Raw genomic sequence first — 14,528 nt, 5'->3', positions numbered from 1 at the left:
ATTTCCTGACTTAACTCATGATGGTGACTCACAGTAAATGCTTGAAATTGGCTTTTGTGGCATCAAACATATACAAAATATAAAAGGAAACTCCCCAAATTTGACTGAATGACTCAATTCAGTCTAATTCAGTTTATTTATAAGTCGAGTAAGCACTTGGTGACAGTGGGAAGATAAAACTCCCTTTTAACAGGAAGAAACCTCTAGCAGAACCAGGCTCAGGGTGGGGCAGCCATCTCCCATGACCAGTTGGGGGTGAGGGGAGGAAGCCAGGACAAAAGACACACTGTGGCTCCATAAAAAGGCGAGTGTGTCTCATAAAGTCCACACTGTGGTTGAAATGGACATCTTGAGGTTACATGTAGCTGACCGGGTGCTCACGTCTCCCTGCTCAGTGGCTTCGTCACTGAATATTGATGTGGATTCACAATCATTTGCTCAGCCTGGTCAAAGGTTCAGTAGAGGAAGAAAGTTCTCTAGTGTTTTTGAGTAACTGCGATCAGTAAATAGAAACTTCCTCAGAGATGACAGAGCATTTAAACATAACAGATGCTTCAGCTGTGAGATGGACATAAACTGCTCAGTCGTAACGTGTATAGCAATGTGTGGATTTTAATGACCCGTTTAAATCACTTGTCCCCCTCCCACCCTTCACCCCACTCTGTTATGTTTCTTGGAAGAAATGAAATGATGAAAATGCTCATCTGATCGACCTGCTGCCCTATATTTAACTGCTGCGACATGGCCGGGGAGTGGAGGCGGGTACGTACCCATCCCAGCTCTACACTGTTGCTGATCCTGTTGTTGTGATCTTTTGGCCCCGGCCCTTACACTGTTGAATAAACCCACACAATGACTGTTTATGTCTGTTTCACACCGCTACCCTGGAGATCAGTAAAGCAGACCCACCCTGTCCCTATAAAACATAACAGGAAGTCTGCTGTCTACTCATTTGCAAAAACAAATATAAACAAAATAAAATATACATATGCACATGCATCAACTTAACCCTTTAAAGCCCCAAACCATGAAATACTTGGCAGCAAATTCAAATTTTTTTGAAAATTGAGTGTTTATCGAATGCTCTGACAATTTAAAAAAATTATATTATTAATTATTATTATATTATTATTGCTTAAAAATGTACTAGGTTCATTGCACTGATGATATACAAGTCTCAGAAACTCACAGGATACACCGGACGTTTAGGGGTTAAATAAAGATGCAGTGAATACGCGTCTGTGTTGAGTCGCTGTCTGGGACTAAATGTTGAAACCAGACTTCATCTAGTTCAGCAAAGAAAAAAATTTATCAGTGTTACATAAAGCCATTTCAGGAACCTGAGCGATATTAAAACGCAGTTATTAAAATGCTCTTTCCATTATTGCTGAAGGATTGTCAAGTTTCACAGCCTGCTTTTTAGCCAATTATTTAAACCTCTTCTGACTTTAAAAAAATCAGTTTCCCGGGAGCTCCTCAGTGGGTGCAGCATTAGTATTAATTATAGTAAAAATGTTCACTATTATTGAAATATGAGGTTGTAAAAAAACTAATTTGGACTCGTGATTAGAGGCACAGAGAAACAGTAAGAATGATGTAATTAAACAGCCCTCTGTCCTCTTATTCAGTCATAAACTGGAATTGTGAAATTCAGGACCAATTGTTTATCATTAGCATCAGTAGCTCTGGCCTCATAACTGCTGGGTTAGTTGTATTTAAGTAGCCTGGCTATCACAACACAGATTGCAGATTTACAGCTGGAATATGTTGAGCAACTTTCTGGTCTTGACTCACTAAGCAGTCAAGACCAGGTCATGAAGACCGGAAAAGAAGAAGAGCCCATCAAACACTGGAAACCACACAGAAAGTAGAGATGGAGCTGCCTACATGTTGCCACATAGGGGCATCAAGCTGTGATCTGATGTGTTTTTTAGGTATTGGATTAATTTTTATCCTTGAAAGCCTCAAAAGACTTTCATGGACTTTTTTTTCATAGATGTTCTGTGTTTTTTATTGTAATACCTGTACTGAGTTTATCAATCTCCTCTGAATGGGTGACCTCCATACAGTAATAATAAAAAAAACTAAAGTAAATTTAAATATTAAATAGTCCTGATTTATATTGATAAAAATAAAAGACCTTTAGATAATTAAGATTTGACAAAATGAAGCTGTAAAAAGGCAAGATTAATCCACTCCATAATAAGGCCTGCGCATTAAAAAGTATTACATTTGTACGATATAAGATCGGGAAATATTGTTTGATTTTCTGCAAATTAACATTAAGAATTGCACATTACTCAGTAATAAAATAACTGACTGAATAATTGTTTTCTTTAAAAATCGGACGTGTTACCCCTGTATTCTAGTGTGGCTACTTTAAGGAATTTTATTTAAATATAATAAAACTTTTGAAAAAGTAATTTCAAATAAAAATCATTGAAATTTCATGTAATTACAGGGAATTATGCCCTTAGTTGTGGCAAATGAGCAACTTCATTTGGAAACAAAGTGAAAACAACCAGAATTGAAAACGAAAAGTCAAACTGAAATAGAAACATCTCAGTAAAAACAGCACTTTTCTAATGTTTTACTATCATTAACATAAAGTTAACATGTATGATGCATCTAATCCACTCCTCGTGTGTCGCTCTCAAAGCGTGACAGTGGCACAAGAGAGGATTCAGGCCCTTTCAAACACCTTTGGTCAAATACAGTGCAGATCTCCTTGGCTTAGTGAACATCAGTGTCCAACGCTGCAGTGTTTTAAATCCTGGTATTTTGCTGCCTGTTGCTGGGGAAACACAAAACGACTCGACCTGATCTTTCAGTGCATTTGATATTCTGCTTGGCAGACCCCCCGAAATGGGGTGAGGCGTACAGACAGACCACCTCCCCCTGACCACTGTGAAAATGACAGCCTGACACATCACAGAACTTTGTCTTCTGTGTTATCCCAAATTCACATGCAGGTGAAGGATGCTCTTCCCACTCCAGGAAAGGAGTGGTTTTGTCTGACAACCAACAAAACCAGAGGGGAAGAAGTAAAGCGGTATCATACAGCAAACACCAGGTTTGGAAGGAAAAGCCTGTCCTCAGCTTTGTTGCTTCACTTATGAGAGAGGAGTGCTTTGCTCCAAGCTCCAGCCATCCGTCCAGCTCTGGGACAACAGAACAGGAAGGACATGTCACAGAATGAGGACCTCAACCCAACCGCTGCCATGAGCTGGATATGTGTTCATTGTGTCTGTCATATTCTCTGTTGTGTAGTGCTGTGTGTAAATCTGATGCTGCCAAGGTATATCGATCACTCCCTGTCAGATGAGTGGGTTAAGTGTGCGCCTCAGCCAGAATGTGATGAAGAATCACAAGTTTCAGTGTAAAAATGGACGTTTTGTCTCATTACTGCTTGTTACGCACCAAGGAGTGGCATTAGCATGCTTTCTGTATGACACACTGGGATGACCTCAGTCGAACTTGACTGAGTGTTTTGGGGACTGATGTTTATGTCGTAAATCTAATATACTTGTGTGATGATCAAAATGAGGAATGCAGTGGGAAATTTTTAGGATTGTGCTACTTCACCGTGTCATCTTTGAGATACACCACATGTTGATGCACAAATGACCTTTTGCAGACAGTGATACAAATCTATTCTGTGACTATGGCAAATAGATAATTTGATCTGTGTTTACAGTCCCTGTTTGTCAGAAAAGCTAAGGTAAAAGTAAATAAAACTCATACAGACGAGCTGGTTGCGTGCGCTTCAATTTATTTCAGATTTTTACAACACTGCCTCAGAAAGTGTAAAGCTTAGTGTCACCGATCCAACAGTAAATTCTCCATCATACCAGAACTTTTCAACAGGATAAAGACTGTTGAGCACACTGGCAAATCCTCAGAGAAACAAAACAGCCAACAAAAAAATAGCAGCTGAACAAATTTTCAATGATTGAGGACGTAATGTTAGAAGCTATAAGAAGTTATCTGTGCTAAAGGAGAAATAAATAGAGTAAAAGGGCAACAATGTGCATTGCAATTAATTCTTGGCCTAAGGAGTTATACAACTTAACGTCCTCCCACAAACCTTTTTTTTAATCCATAAATAGTCTGTATATAAGTAATGATTAAAACAGAAGGCATTAAAACTTATTACTGGGCTGTACATGAAAAATTATGTTCAGTACAGTAGGAGAGCAGTTTAACGTGACTATGTTCCCTAAAGATAAACACATATAACACAAATGCATTTCTTCATTTTCTTCCATTTTCAAACTGCTCAGTTTATACAAGGGTCAGAATAGCTTAATCCTATTGTTGCTCCACTGGTGAACTATGTGAATTATGTGAAATGTGTAAACAAACAGCCTTTCTTTAAAAGTGGGTCTTTGTTACGCTGAAGCCTAAAACTGATACTCTGCTACTTCACATATTTATATGTTTCTTAGCTAAAGTAGTTTGTACGACGTCCATCAGTTCTGATTAATGAACTTGGAGATGGTGAAAGCAAACGACAGGACAGATGAAATGACTCCCCGTGCCCGAAATCTAGGTCAGAGAGAAGCGGCTGCATATCTTTGCCTAAGCCAACAACTTTCCCCGTGTTTCTCTCATGCTTTATTCATCGTTGCATCATGGGACTCGATGTAACGCAACGTCTCTGAGACGCCGGATGAACAGAAGTCTCCCTTAGCAAAGCGAACCATATTGGACTGTGATGCTGACAGCTGTCACGGCGATGACTTCTTTTGTGTGTCTGTTTCCATTTTAGAAAGAAAACAAACCTTTCTTCATTTTATTCTTTAAGTTTTTTTTTAAAAATGGAGGGTGTTTTTAATACTATTATTTTGTCAGTATATGTGAGTTTGTTTACAGCTCAGTCACACTAGAGTAAAAATAGGATGGCGAGCAACTTGCAACAAGAGGAAAAAAATAAATAAATCAGTGGTTGCCTGGCGATGGCATTTTTGGCTTTGGTGATTTCAAGTAGCTGGGTAAGTAACTGGTTTCCCAGCGATTGAGCGTCCAGCCCTCTCAGTCTCTGGATGACTGTTTTCATCTCCACACAGTCATCGTCTGACTTGGACTGACCGCAGTCGCTATCAGACAGATTGTGACAATAAAAGCATATTTCATTTTACCAGAAGCTGGTCTAAACAGATAACCTGTCATTATACATGCACAAAATCATATATATATATATATTAGTAAAACTTTGAAACTCACAATGATTTGCTCTGACTAATGAATTGCATAGAATACAATAATGCTATATTCTTTGATTTGAGGCTTTACCTGACTTTGTTTTGTCTCTCAGACACATCTGGCTTCACCTGGACTTTTTCAACAGGTAGTTAAAAAGGAAAATGTTTGCATCTGTTTCATATTTTCCAAACAGCAGCTCTTACTTTTGGTCTTATTAAAGAAACAGCTTTTTAATACCCACAACCTTGAAATAGCTGTTAGTCACTAATAACTGCTGTAGGTTGGACCAATGAGTCATGTGACACACTAATGTGTGCATACTCTATATGTGTTACAGCTCTTTATGTATTACACCTTACAGAAGCTTTGCTAGTAGCTTACAAACCCAGCTGTTTTTCTTTAATGGATTTAACGAATTAAACAAAAACTACTGTATGTAGAAATGGCTTCAGCATTTAAACCCCGTCCTCGAGATCAAATCTAAAGCTATTATTTGTTGAGTGGCTCCATTAATATTCTTTCAAACTGAATTTCTTGGATGACTAAGTCGCCTCGCTCATCCCAGAAAAATTCTGACTTGTGATTTTACATTAACGAGATATCAGTGAGTCACTGGGTGATTCGTTGTGGTGATGTCATGTCATGTGTAATAACGTGTTGAAACCGAGGAATGCCACAAGATATTTTTTCACACTCTGCTTTCATGGTTCGGTTGTGTTTTCCTCCACGTTCTCTCATCCTCAGTTTGAGTTCACCTTCTTCTGGTTGTGTTTGTGATTTGTCAGGGTGCTCGGTCTTTTGACGCAGCACTTTCTCTCCATTTCCTTGTCTCCTCAGCCTGTCGTGTGCTCCCATGTTTGCTTATTCCCGTCCTAGTGTCACTGTGCGTGTTCGTGTTACTTCCTGTTTTATTTTGTTATCCTTGTCTCATGTGCATTGTGTCCAGTTTTGCTTCCCCTGTTATGTTATGCCTGATTTGTCCCTCTCGTGGTCTCATGTATCTTCACTTTCCACGCGTGTCTCCTCACGTGTATATATTGTGTCTGTTCCCCTTTGTCCCTCGCTGGATCTTCTTTTCGTCTCCATGCTCCGTGCTCTCTCTGTGCTAGTTTGAGTTTTGCCCAGATTAGTTTCTCATAAGTGAACATCCAGTCTCCTTTTGCTTTTGTTTTACATTTCCATGCAGCCCCAATAAAATAAACAACTCGCTTTTTGTTAAAAATAAATTTTGCCTCCAAGTGTCTGCTTTTGGATCCTCTCTGCAAACAGACGATCTGTGCCTGCAGATCTTGACAAATCCAGAAGGAAAATCAGAACAAAACAAAATTACTAATTACCATCCAGCCATGGATTCTCTGAATTCAGCATCTTTTGGACGAGTGATTCTAGATACTGACACCATGAAAACATGGATCAATCATGCTTTGAATCAGTGGCTCAGGCTGGTGTAATTGTGTGGGGGATATTTTCTTGTACCCATCTTCTGATGGCTGCTTCCAGCAGGATAACACAATAAAATAAAACAATTCAAACAGGCCCTCAAACAACCCTTAGTTATAAACAGACCCAATTATATACTTTGGAGCTTTGGAGGAAAAAAAGGGGGTATGGCCTCTGTCACTATATCCTGTAACTGTTATCTTTGTCCAAACAGAGTAGAAAGTACAAATAAAAAGTACATTCCAAAATCTGAAGCATTTCCTGTTTAAGGTTAGTATAGAAAAAAGTTCCTAGGAGGATTTTCCAACAGGAAATCTCTCAAAATCTCTGCCACTTGAGCTTTCATGAATTGATCCAGGCACTCGATCAATATCTCAAAGCTGCCGAGTGAATGGCCACGGTAGATGAGTCAGATGTCCCTGTACACCTGAAGGAAACACCTCTTTACCCCCTCCCACCTGCCTCAATTGTCCTCATCACCCGAGTGGCACTCAGAGATAAGGGTGTCAGGCTTACCAATTCATACCTGGTGCTTCCTCAGTTTGGCATCGTGTAAACTTTCCTGCACCCCCACAGACAGAAAGAGAAATGAAGGGAGGGTTTGTTTGGTAATATTTCCACATTCAACACGTTCTTTATTTGAAATTCAAAAAGTTTAGCTTCGTGCCATCACCAGTGGAGAGCTGCCAAGCGCTGATGGCGCTTCTTCTCAACGCAGAGCTGGAAATACACAATAGACACATGGGCTGTGCAGTGGCACCTACCCAATTCACTCAGATTAACATGCAGTTAAAATTAGTACACTGTTTCCCTGCAGATACAAGGCTGCTGGATCCCATCCATATCAGTCCATCAGTTCATCAGATTTATCAGATCCAAACTGCTGAACAGAAGAAGAATATAAATATATATTGCATTACTTTAGATGAAGTGTTAATCTTATACTGGTTTCATCACAAAATGTGAAGCCTCACAGAGTGTGAATTCCCACTCTCTTGGTCCTTTCCTTCCCCCTTCGCTACTCATCAGATAAAAATATACATTTTCTTGCTTCCACATTGCATTTAAGTCACCTAATTTTGTGCAACTGAAACATCTTTTAGCCATTAAAAGAAACAGGCCAAGGCATCATGACACTCAGACGGTTTCTTTGCTGGTTTAGCTTCAGTGTCACAACAACAACACCAGGATTAAATAATCGGAGACTTGCTGCTGCTTTCACTCAGAATGCATCATGTTGTCACACGCCCACAGGTTCTGCTTCTCCAGGTTTTTGGTTTAAAAAAAAAAAAAAAAGATTTTATAAATTCACCGCTTTAAAGTCAGTGGTGACAGCAGATGGGTACAGATACATGTAAAAAATCCAGAATTTAATTTAAAATCCTTTTCCTCACACACAAGGTTTTGAATATACAGGCCTCATCTTTTCTTAAAGGCCTCATAGTAGCACAATATCACTTTGAGGAAGGAGAGGCAGAGCTGTCAGCTTTCAGGCCTCTCTACGATGGAACCAGCTCTTAGTTTAGATTCACGAAACAGCCAACCCTTTGGTGTACATAAAATGTACATCGTACCCTCTACTTTTATGATCAGGCTCAGAAATACACTTTTTCAAAAAGCCTTATAGTTAAGGATGTTTTCTTCCTGTTAAAATGGAGTTTTTCCTTCTCACTGTCGCCAAGTGCTTGGGGGGTTTCTGATTGTTGGAGTTCTCTCTGTATTATTGTACAGTCAATTAGTGCCGTCAGCGTTAATCTCGTTAAAATGACATTAATGTCATAACCGCATTAACGCGGCAAATCTCAGTTAGCGAGTTAACGCGGATCGCCCCGTGCGTGGGGCTGCACGGCGTCAACGCATTAGCGTTGCTCGTCATTGCGTTAGTGCGGTTAGCTTATTAACGCTTTAGCGCAGTTAGCTCGTCAATGCGTTAGCGCGGTTAGCTTGTTAATGCGTTAGCGCCGTCCAGCCCCACGCACGGGGTGATCCCCATTAACGACCTAACGGAGATTTATGGCATTAACGTCATTTTAACCAGATTAACGCTGACGGCACTACTTACAATAAAAAGCACACAGAGGTGACTGTTGTTGTGATTTGGTGCTATATGAATAATGAATTGAGTTTTTTTGCTTATGCTGAAATCCTCTTGTTTTATCATAAATTAACAATATTCTCTTTTGCCAAATACAAAGTGACTTTTGGAAAAGTTGATTTATAGCAGCAAGAGCTGCAATGTTGCACATTGTTAAAGGATTTTTATATGTATTCTGCTTTATTGTAGTTAAAAAACCCCTAGTTGTTTAGCTTCATTTAAAACTCCTATTTCACTGTGTTTCATGACAAAGCTTGCATGAGGAAATATCACAGGTGCCTCCACCTTTGCTGAGTTTGCTGAGATAAGCTTGACCGGTTACTATTTTTAACAGTTTGAACATATGTTTCATGCTTATCACCTTGTAAGGAGTTGTTTTACACACAAGGGGCGCCGACCTGACATATTTTAGGAAGGAGCAGTGTATAAATAAAGAGGGAACTGATATCTCAGTGTGAGTCTCCACTGAGATCACCCATGTATATACATGTTTGAGTTGTGTCTTTCTTTGCCTGCTGAAACAATTCTTTGACACACATGACACAAAAAACTCCATCTAAATATGGAAAACCCCATAAATAATTCTTCAGTTTTAGCGTTTTGCTGTTCAAGTTTCAGCATATTTGTGGTAATTTATTAATTTCCCTTCAGTCTTTAAATCAGAATAAAATGTATTGGATCATCTACGCTCTGCTGTGGGAGTGCAACAATTCTCACAGTGTAAACGCACATCCAGTTGTGCTTTTCATTTACAGCAAATATGATGCAATGCACCATCAGAACACCCGCCGCCCCCCAATTCTTTGGTTTTTAGTTTGACATCACACCTTTAGCTGATGATCACATGAAGGATGTTAAAGTGCTGTGAAAACCCACTATCCATTAGGTAAGCCTTCACAAACCCGCTAAAATGAAAAAAAAAGAAAATGCATCTGACCAACATAAGAGCAGTGCAACGGCTCTGATGTGAAGTGAAAATGGGGTTACCACAGAGGCAGACCAGGGAGGGGGTGTTGTTACCATGGGCGACGGGCCTATGTGACCCAGATGGCACAAAAGCAGCTGAGACTATTGGACCACTGTGACAGCTACACCTAGTCTGTCTGCAGTGATTTAGAAAAGCCAACGATGCTACATTATCCACAATTTCAAATAAGGTCACACGTCTGAGTGAAGAGAAAGGCAGCATCCTTGTTTACTCATTTCCTGCTGCTGGATAATGGACTGTCAATGGTTTAATCAACAGCCATGAGTAAATGAAGATTTTAGACAAAAATAATTAAATAAATAAATGAAACCCATCAGTGGCGTGCTTTCATCAGTCACAGCTTTTCAAATACAGCTCATGTGTTTGCTTGAAGGTAGGTGGCCCTGGCAGACAGGTGATCAGATCCCACGGGTCTCTCAGGGTAGGCAAACATTGTCAAAATACAGACTTCTGCTGTCCTGTTCCATTTATGAAAGCTGACCAATGTAGCATGTGCTTTATATGGATTTTATAGATGTTAAAAGGGAGTTTTTCTTTCCCCCTGTCACCAAGTACTTGTTTATAGAGGATTATTTATATAAAAAAGCTGGAACAACTGATTGGATTAGTCTGTTTTGTACTCATGCATTTCTTTTTAAAATGTAAAACGGACACTTATTGTGGCTAACAACAGAGCGCCCTGCAGTTGCTCTCCAGAGTTTGCTGTTGATTTCCTGAAACTGTTTAATCACTGAATAAACATACTTGAGCTTGGAGTGGTATAACAGCCATTTAACATATTCTGTCATATGAATGTTTGGCAGCATAGCTTCACCACATACTTTACCTCCTAAGTCAGTCTGAATTTTAGCACATTTCCTACAAATACACATACAAGTAGCTTAACAAAAATGCTTTGCACAAGCTAACACAACAAGAAGCAAACTTATTTGCCATATTTTCTGCACTCCCGTTGCTGCCCAGGCTGCTTATTCAAGATCGGTTTTGGATTCAGGAAGTTATAATTTTTTGTAGGTTTAGTAGCTCTGCAGTTTGATTTTGAACCTCCACACTGGCGAGACAAGAATGTGGAGCTCATTTTCACTGGGTGCTACACCTCAGCAAGGTTTCCAGAAGTTGATCTATCAGAGGAAAGTGGACTTTGTAGGGAAGTGGGAAGCTTAAAAGGACAGAAGGTAATATGGCCTCTTTCAAGCACATGCTCAACTGAGGTGCTGCAAAATAGGCGATATTAAATAAAGGGTTTAATAAGGATTTATTAACTGTGAATAATGCACAGCTGTCTTAATGGAGTACCTAATTGGAAATATAGAGCATATTAGATCCACTTTATGTTTGGGTAGAGCCATGTTTATTCTCCTTACCTCTGCTGCCTGTATGCTAAACCAAATTACCTGCCTCCTGAGTCTTGCTCCTCACTTATTGAACTGATTTGAGATCGATCTTCTCATTTAACTCTTGGTTAGAAAGCCCACAAGCCCATTTCCCAAAATCCTCAACTAATCCTCCATGCTGGTGCTTGATATTGGGCTTATAATACCACTAGCATTATTCCATAAGCCTATAGCTGATGCAAACTCGGTATTTTCTAAATGATAGCAAATTTGGTGATAAAAATGGCCAGGAGATGGCTTCCAGCTACTTGAAGTAAGACCAGTTCCAGCTGAAATGGGCATGGTGTGATGTACTGTCCTAAAATATTCAGTGGTTATTCATTATTGTCTTCATCATGTCACAGTGAGAAATGCTGATATGCAATGACATTTCACTTGTTCTGGGTTCTTAGTGCACAATGTAAGCTTGATGGCAGGGCCAACATCAAGTGCCAAAGCACATGAATTATGAATCAGGAAGACTTCCTGTTTCGATATGCCACATCTCTAATCATATTCCCTGAATCTCTCGAATGATATCAAGCACAAGAAGTCACATGCTGCAGACACCATGATTATTTTACAGCATGCATGTCACAATCCAAACAGACATATGCTTTGGAGTGTCCTTCCTCAATCCAATCACTCTTTGACAGGACTGTTGGGTAGCCTCTTCTTCGCTTTTAAAGGCTTCCCCTACCTCCCCAGAGAGGGGAGGAGTGGGCAATGCTGGCTAAAAATAGATCTCGTTGAGAAAGGATGAATCAACACTGCACCTTATGCTTAATTAAAGATTAAAGAGAAAGTGCTTGCTGGCGTGGAGGTTTCTCAAAGCTTCACTTTACTTCTCTGATTAAGGTTATGTAACACTTGTTAATACTGCATAGGCCATACTAAAAAAAGCGATGACATATGCCAGTGAGGCAAAATCAATCCTGTGATGACAGGTTACAGAAAGTTTTGTATTAATTTGCTCCTCACAGCTGCTAAATCACTTAAATCATCCTGATTTGTGCAAAATGTATCTGAATTAATAATGAACCCGACATGAGAATGTCCGAGGATCTGGCCTAAATTTGTCATGTGTCTGAAGCACTGAGAAATGGTCGCTGAAATGGACTAACTTGCTCTACAGAATGACCCCAGCACCTCACCGGTTAACATGAAGACGTGGTATGTTTTCAACACGATACCTGTTGATGTGATGTTGGCTTCCTGTCGAGCTGTTTCCTGTGTTATTTTGTTGTTGCTGGCCTTTGTGTATTCTTGTAACTTCCTGTCTGTTTCAGTGTAAGCCCTGCCTTGATTCAATTAGCCCATCACAATGTAAATACTTGTAGTTATTCACTTATCTACTTGTCTTGTAGTTGGGTATTTTTACTTCAGGTCTCCTCATAATACCTGAGTTTCGGTCATTTAGTACCAGAGCCAAAGTAGAGCAATTTTAATCCTCTAATTGAAAACAGTAGTTGCTAGAAAAGTAGCAGCTACCTACCTGTCACCAATGGATATTCACCCAAACTGAGCTCAAGGTCAAAGTCACATTTGTCATTTTACCGCAAAAACCTGTGAACTGAGTTTCATCGTGAGGCATTATATGGGTTAACTCACCCGTTTAAAATGTGTTAAGTTTTAAAGTTATACAATACTCTGCAACAGTCTTGGGTTAAACTTTATATTTTACTAGAAAAATTGAAAAGTGAGTGAATCAATTTATTGAAATCTGCAAACATACATGGACTCCGGGGAATCCATGAGTTCTGCCCCATTGTGTTTTTGCATCCAGGTATGCTTTTACTGCTTTGGCAGTGTGTTTGGCATTAGAGCAAACAACGAAGCTGATGCCAGTCAGATGTTTTCCAGGTGGCACTGATTGGTGGATTTAAATCTGATGGTATTTTTCTGCATTCATAATTTTATAAATTTTGACAAGCTCTCCAACACCACTGGCTAAAATCATGACAGACCCCCCAACGTGTTTTACAGATGTCTGTAGACAATCCCTGTTGTACTTTTCTGCTTTCCTTCTGCGCACATATTGACAACTATTTGAACCAAAAACATCAAAATTGGATTTATTGCTTCATAAGACCTGTTGCTACTGATTTACAGTCCAGTCTGTCTCCTTCTTTAAGAAAGTTTTCTTGACAGCTACGCTCCAGTGAGGCCATTTCTGATGAGGCTTCAGTGAACAGTAGATGGATCAGCTGAAGGGCCAGATGCATCTCTGAGGTCCTGTGTCAGGTCTTTGCTGGATTTTGTTTAAGGCCATGTCTTTCTGATGCTGTTCATCTGCTGTAGATAGTTTCTTGGGCCTGACACCGACCACTTTCGAAAATCACTCTATAGAATCAAAATGTAAAGAAAATAGTGGAACTCTTTGGGGACAGTACAGTACATACCAGAGGATGTTATTTACAGTTCAACGACAGTTGGTGGCATTTTGTTTTTGGTCATTTTTTTCTGGTAAGTCAATTTTAGTTTAGCAGCTAGCATTAGCTGATAACTCTTCAGGTCAGAATACTACTCCACTCTCTGATTCAAGTTTATCAAATTAAAACAACAACAACAACAAAAAAAGGTGATTGTTAGATGTTTACAGAGATTAAAATTAAGAGTAGTAGTAGTCCTTGAACTTTTGGTTGACTTAACGGTGGCTAGGCTAGTCTTTTATAGTCAGAGCTAGCTATGTCTGTGAAGGTTCTCAGTTATCCAGGTCATCGTAGTCTAAGAAGCTTGAAAAGAAACGCGTCTGGACTTCTTTAAGTTTGAAGACTTCACCTCTCATCTGAGAATCTAATTGGTAGAGAGTAACAGATTTTTAAGCGGAGCTAAAAAGAAAAAAAGCTGAGCTAGCTAGTTAGCCCCCAACCTTTAAGGGTTAGGGTTTCAGACAATCTCAGTTTGGTCAGCTGTAATATATCCAATTTATGCAGCAGATGACAAACAAGGGGGAGATGATCCAGAGGTAGCTGAAGCCAAAATCAAAATCACAGCTTCTCCATCTTGCTAAACTTAAGGCAAATACAGCATCCATTAGTCAGTGTTTATCTGGCCCCAGCCATGCAATTTTCCCCCAAATCTCATTTTTATACAAGAATCCTGAATGGCGATTAGGTGTAATGGGGTACTGGCTGCCACACTCCCCTTTCTATCTTTAACTTTTTTCCGCTTTACTTTGCCTTTGACAAAAACTGTGCCTAAATGAGGCAAAAATAAATAAATAAAGCAACCGACAAAACCATTTTCTATGAAAAATGTCACAGAATGATTGTTTATCTGGATTTGATCTGAGGTGTCTCACCCACCACTTCTGCCTCGACTCCCTCCTGACCCGGAGCGTCCCCCTCGCTCCCTCTCCTTGTTTGTCTGTCTGTGTCGTGTCCTGATTATACGAGTGGGATCAGGTGCACAGGAGATGAGCAGT

The sequence above is a fragment of the Oreochromis aureus genome, linkage group 3 (assembly GCF_013358895.1).
Source record: "Oreochromis aureus strain Israel breed Guangdong linkage group 3, ZZ_aureus, whole genome shotgun sequence".
Classification (NCBI taxonomy): Eukaryota; Metazoa; Chordata; class Actinopteri; order Cichliformes; family Cichlidae; genus Oreochromis; species Oreochromis aureus.
Note: the sequence above shows the minus strand (reverse complement) of the source record.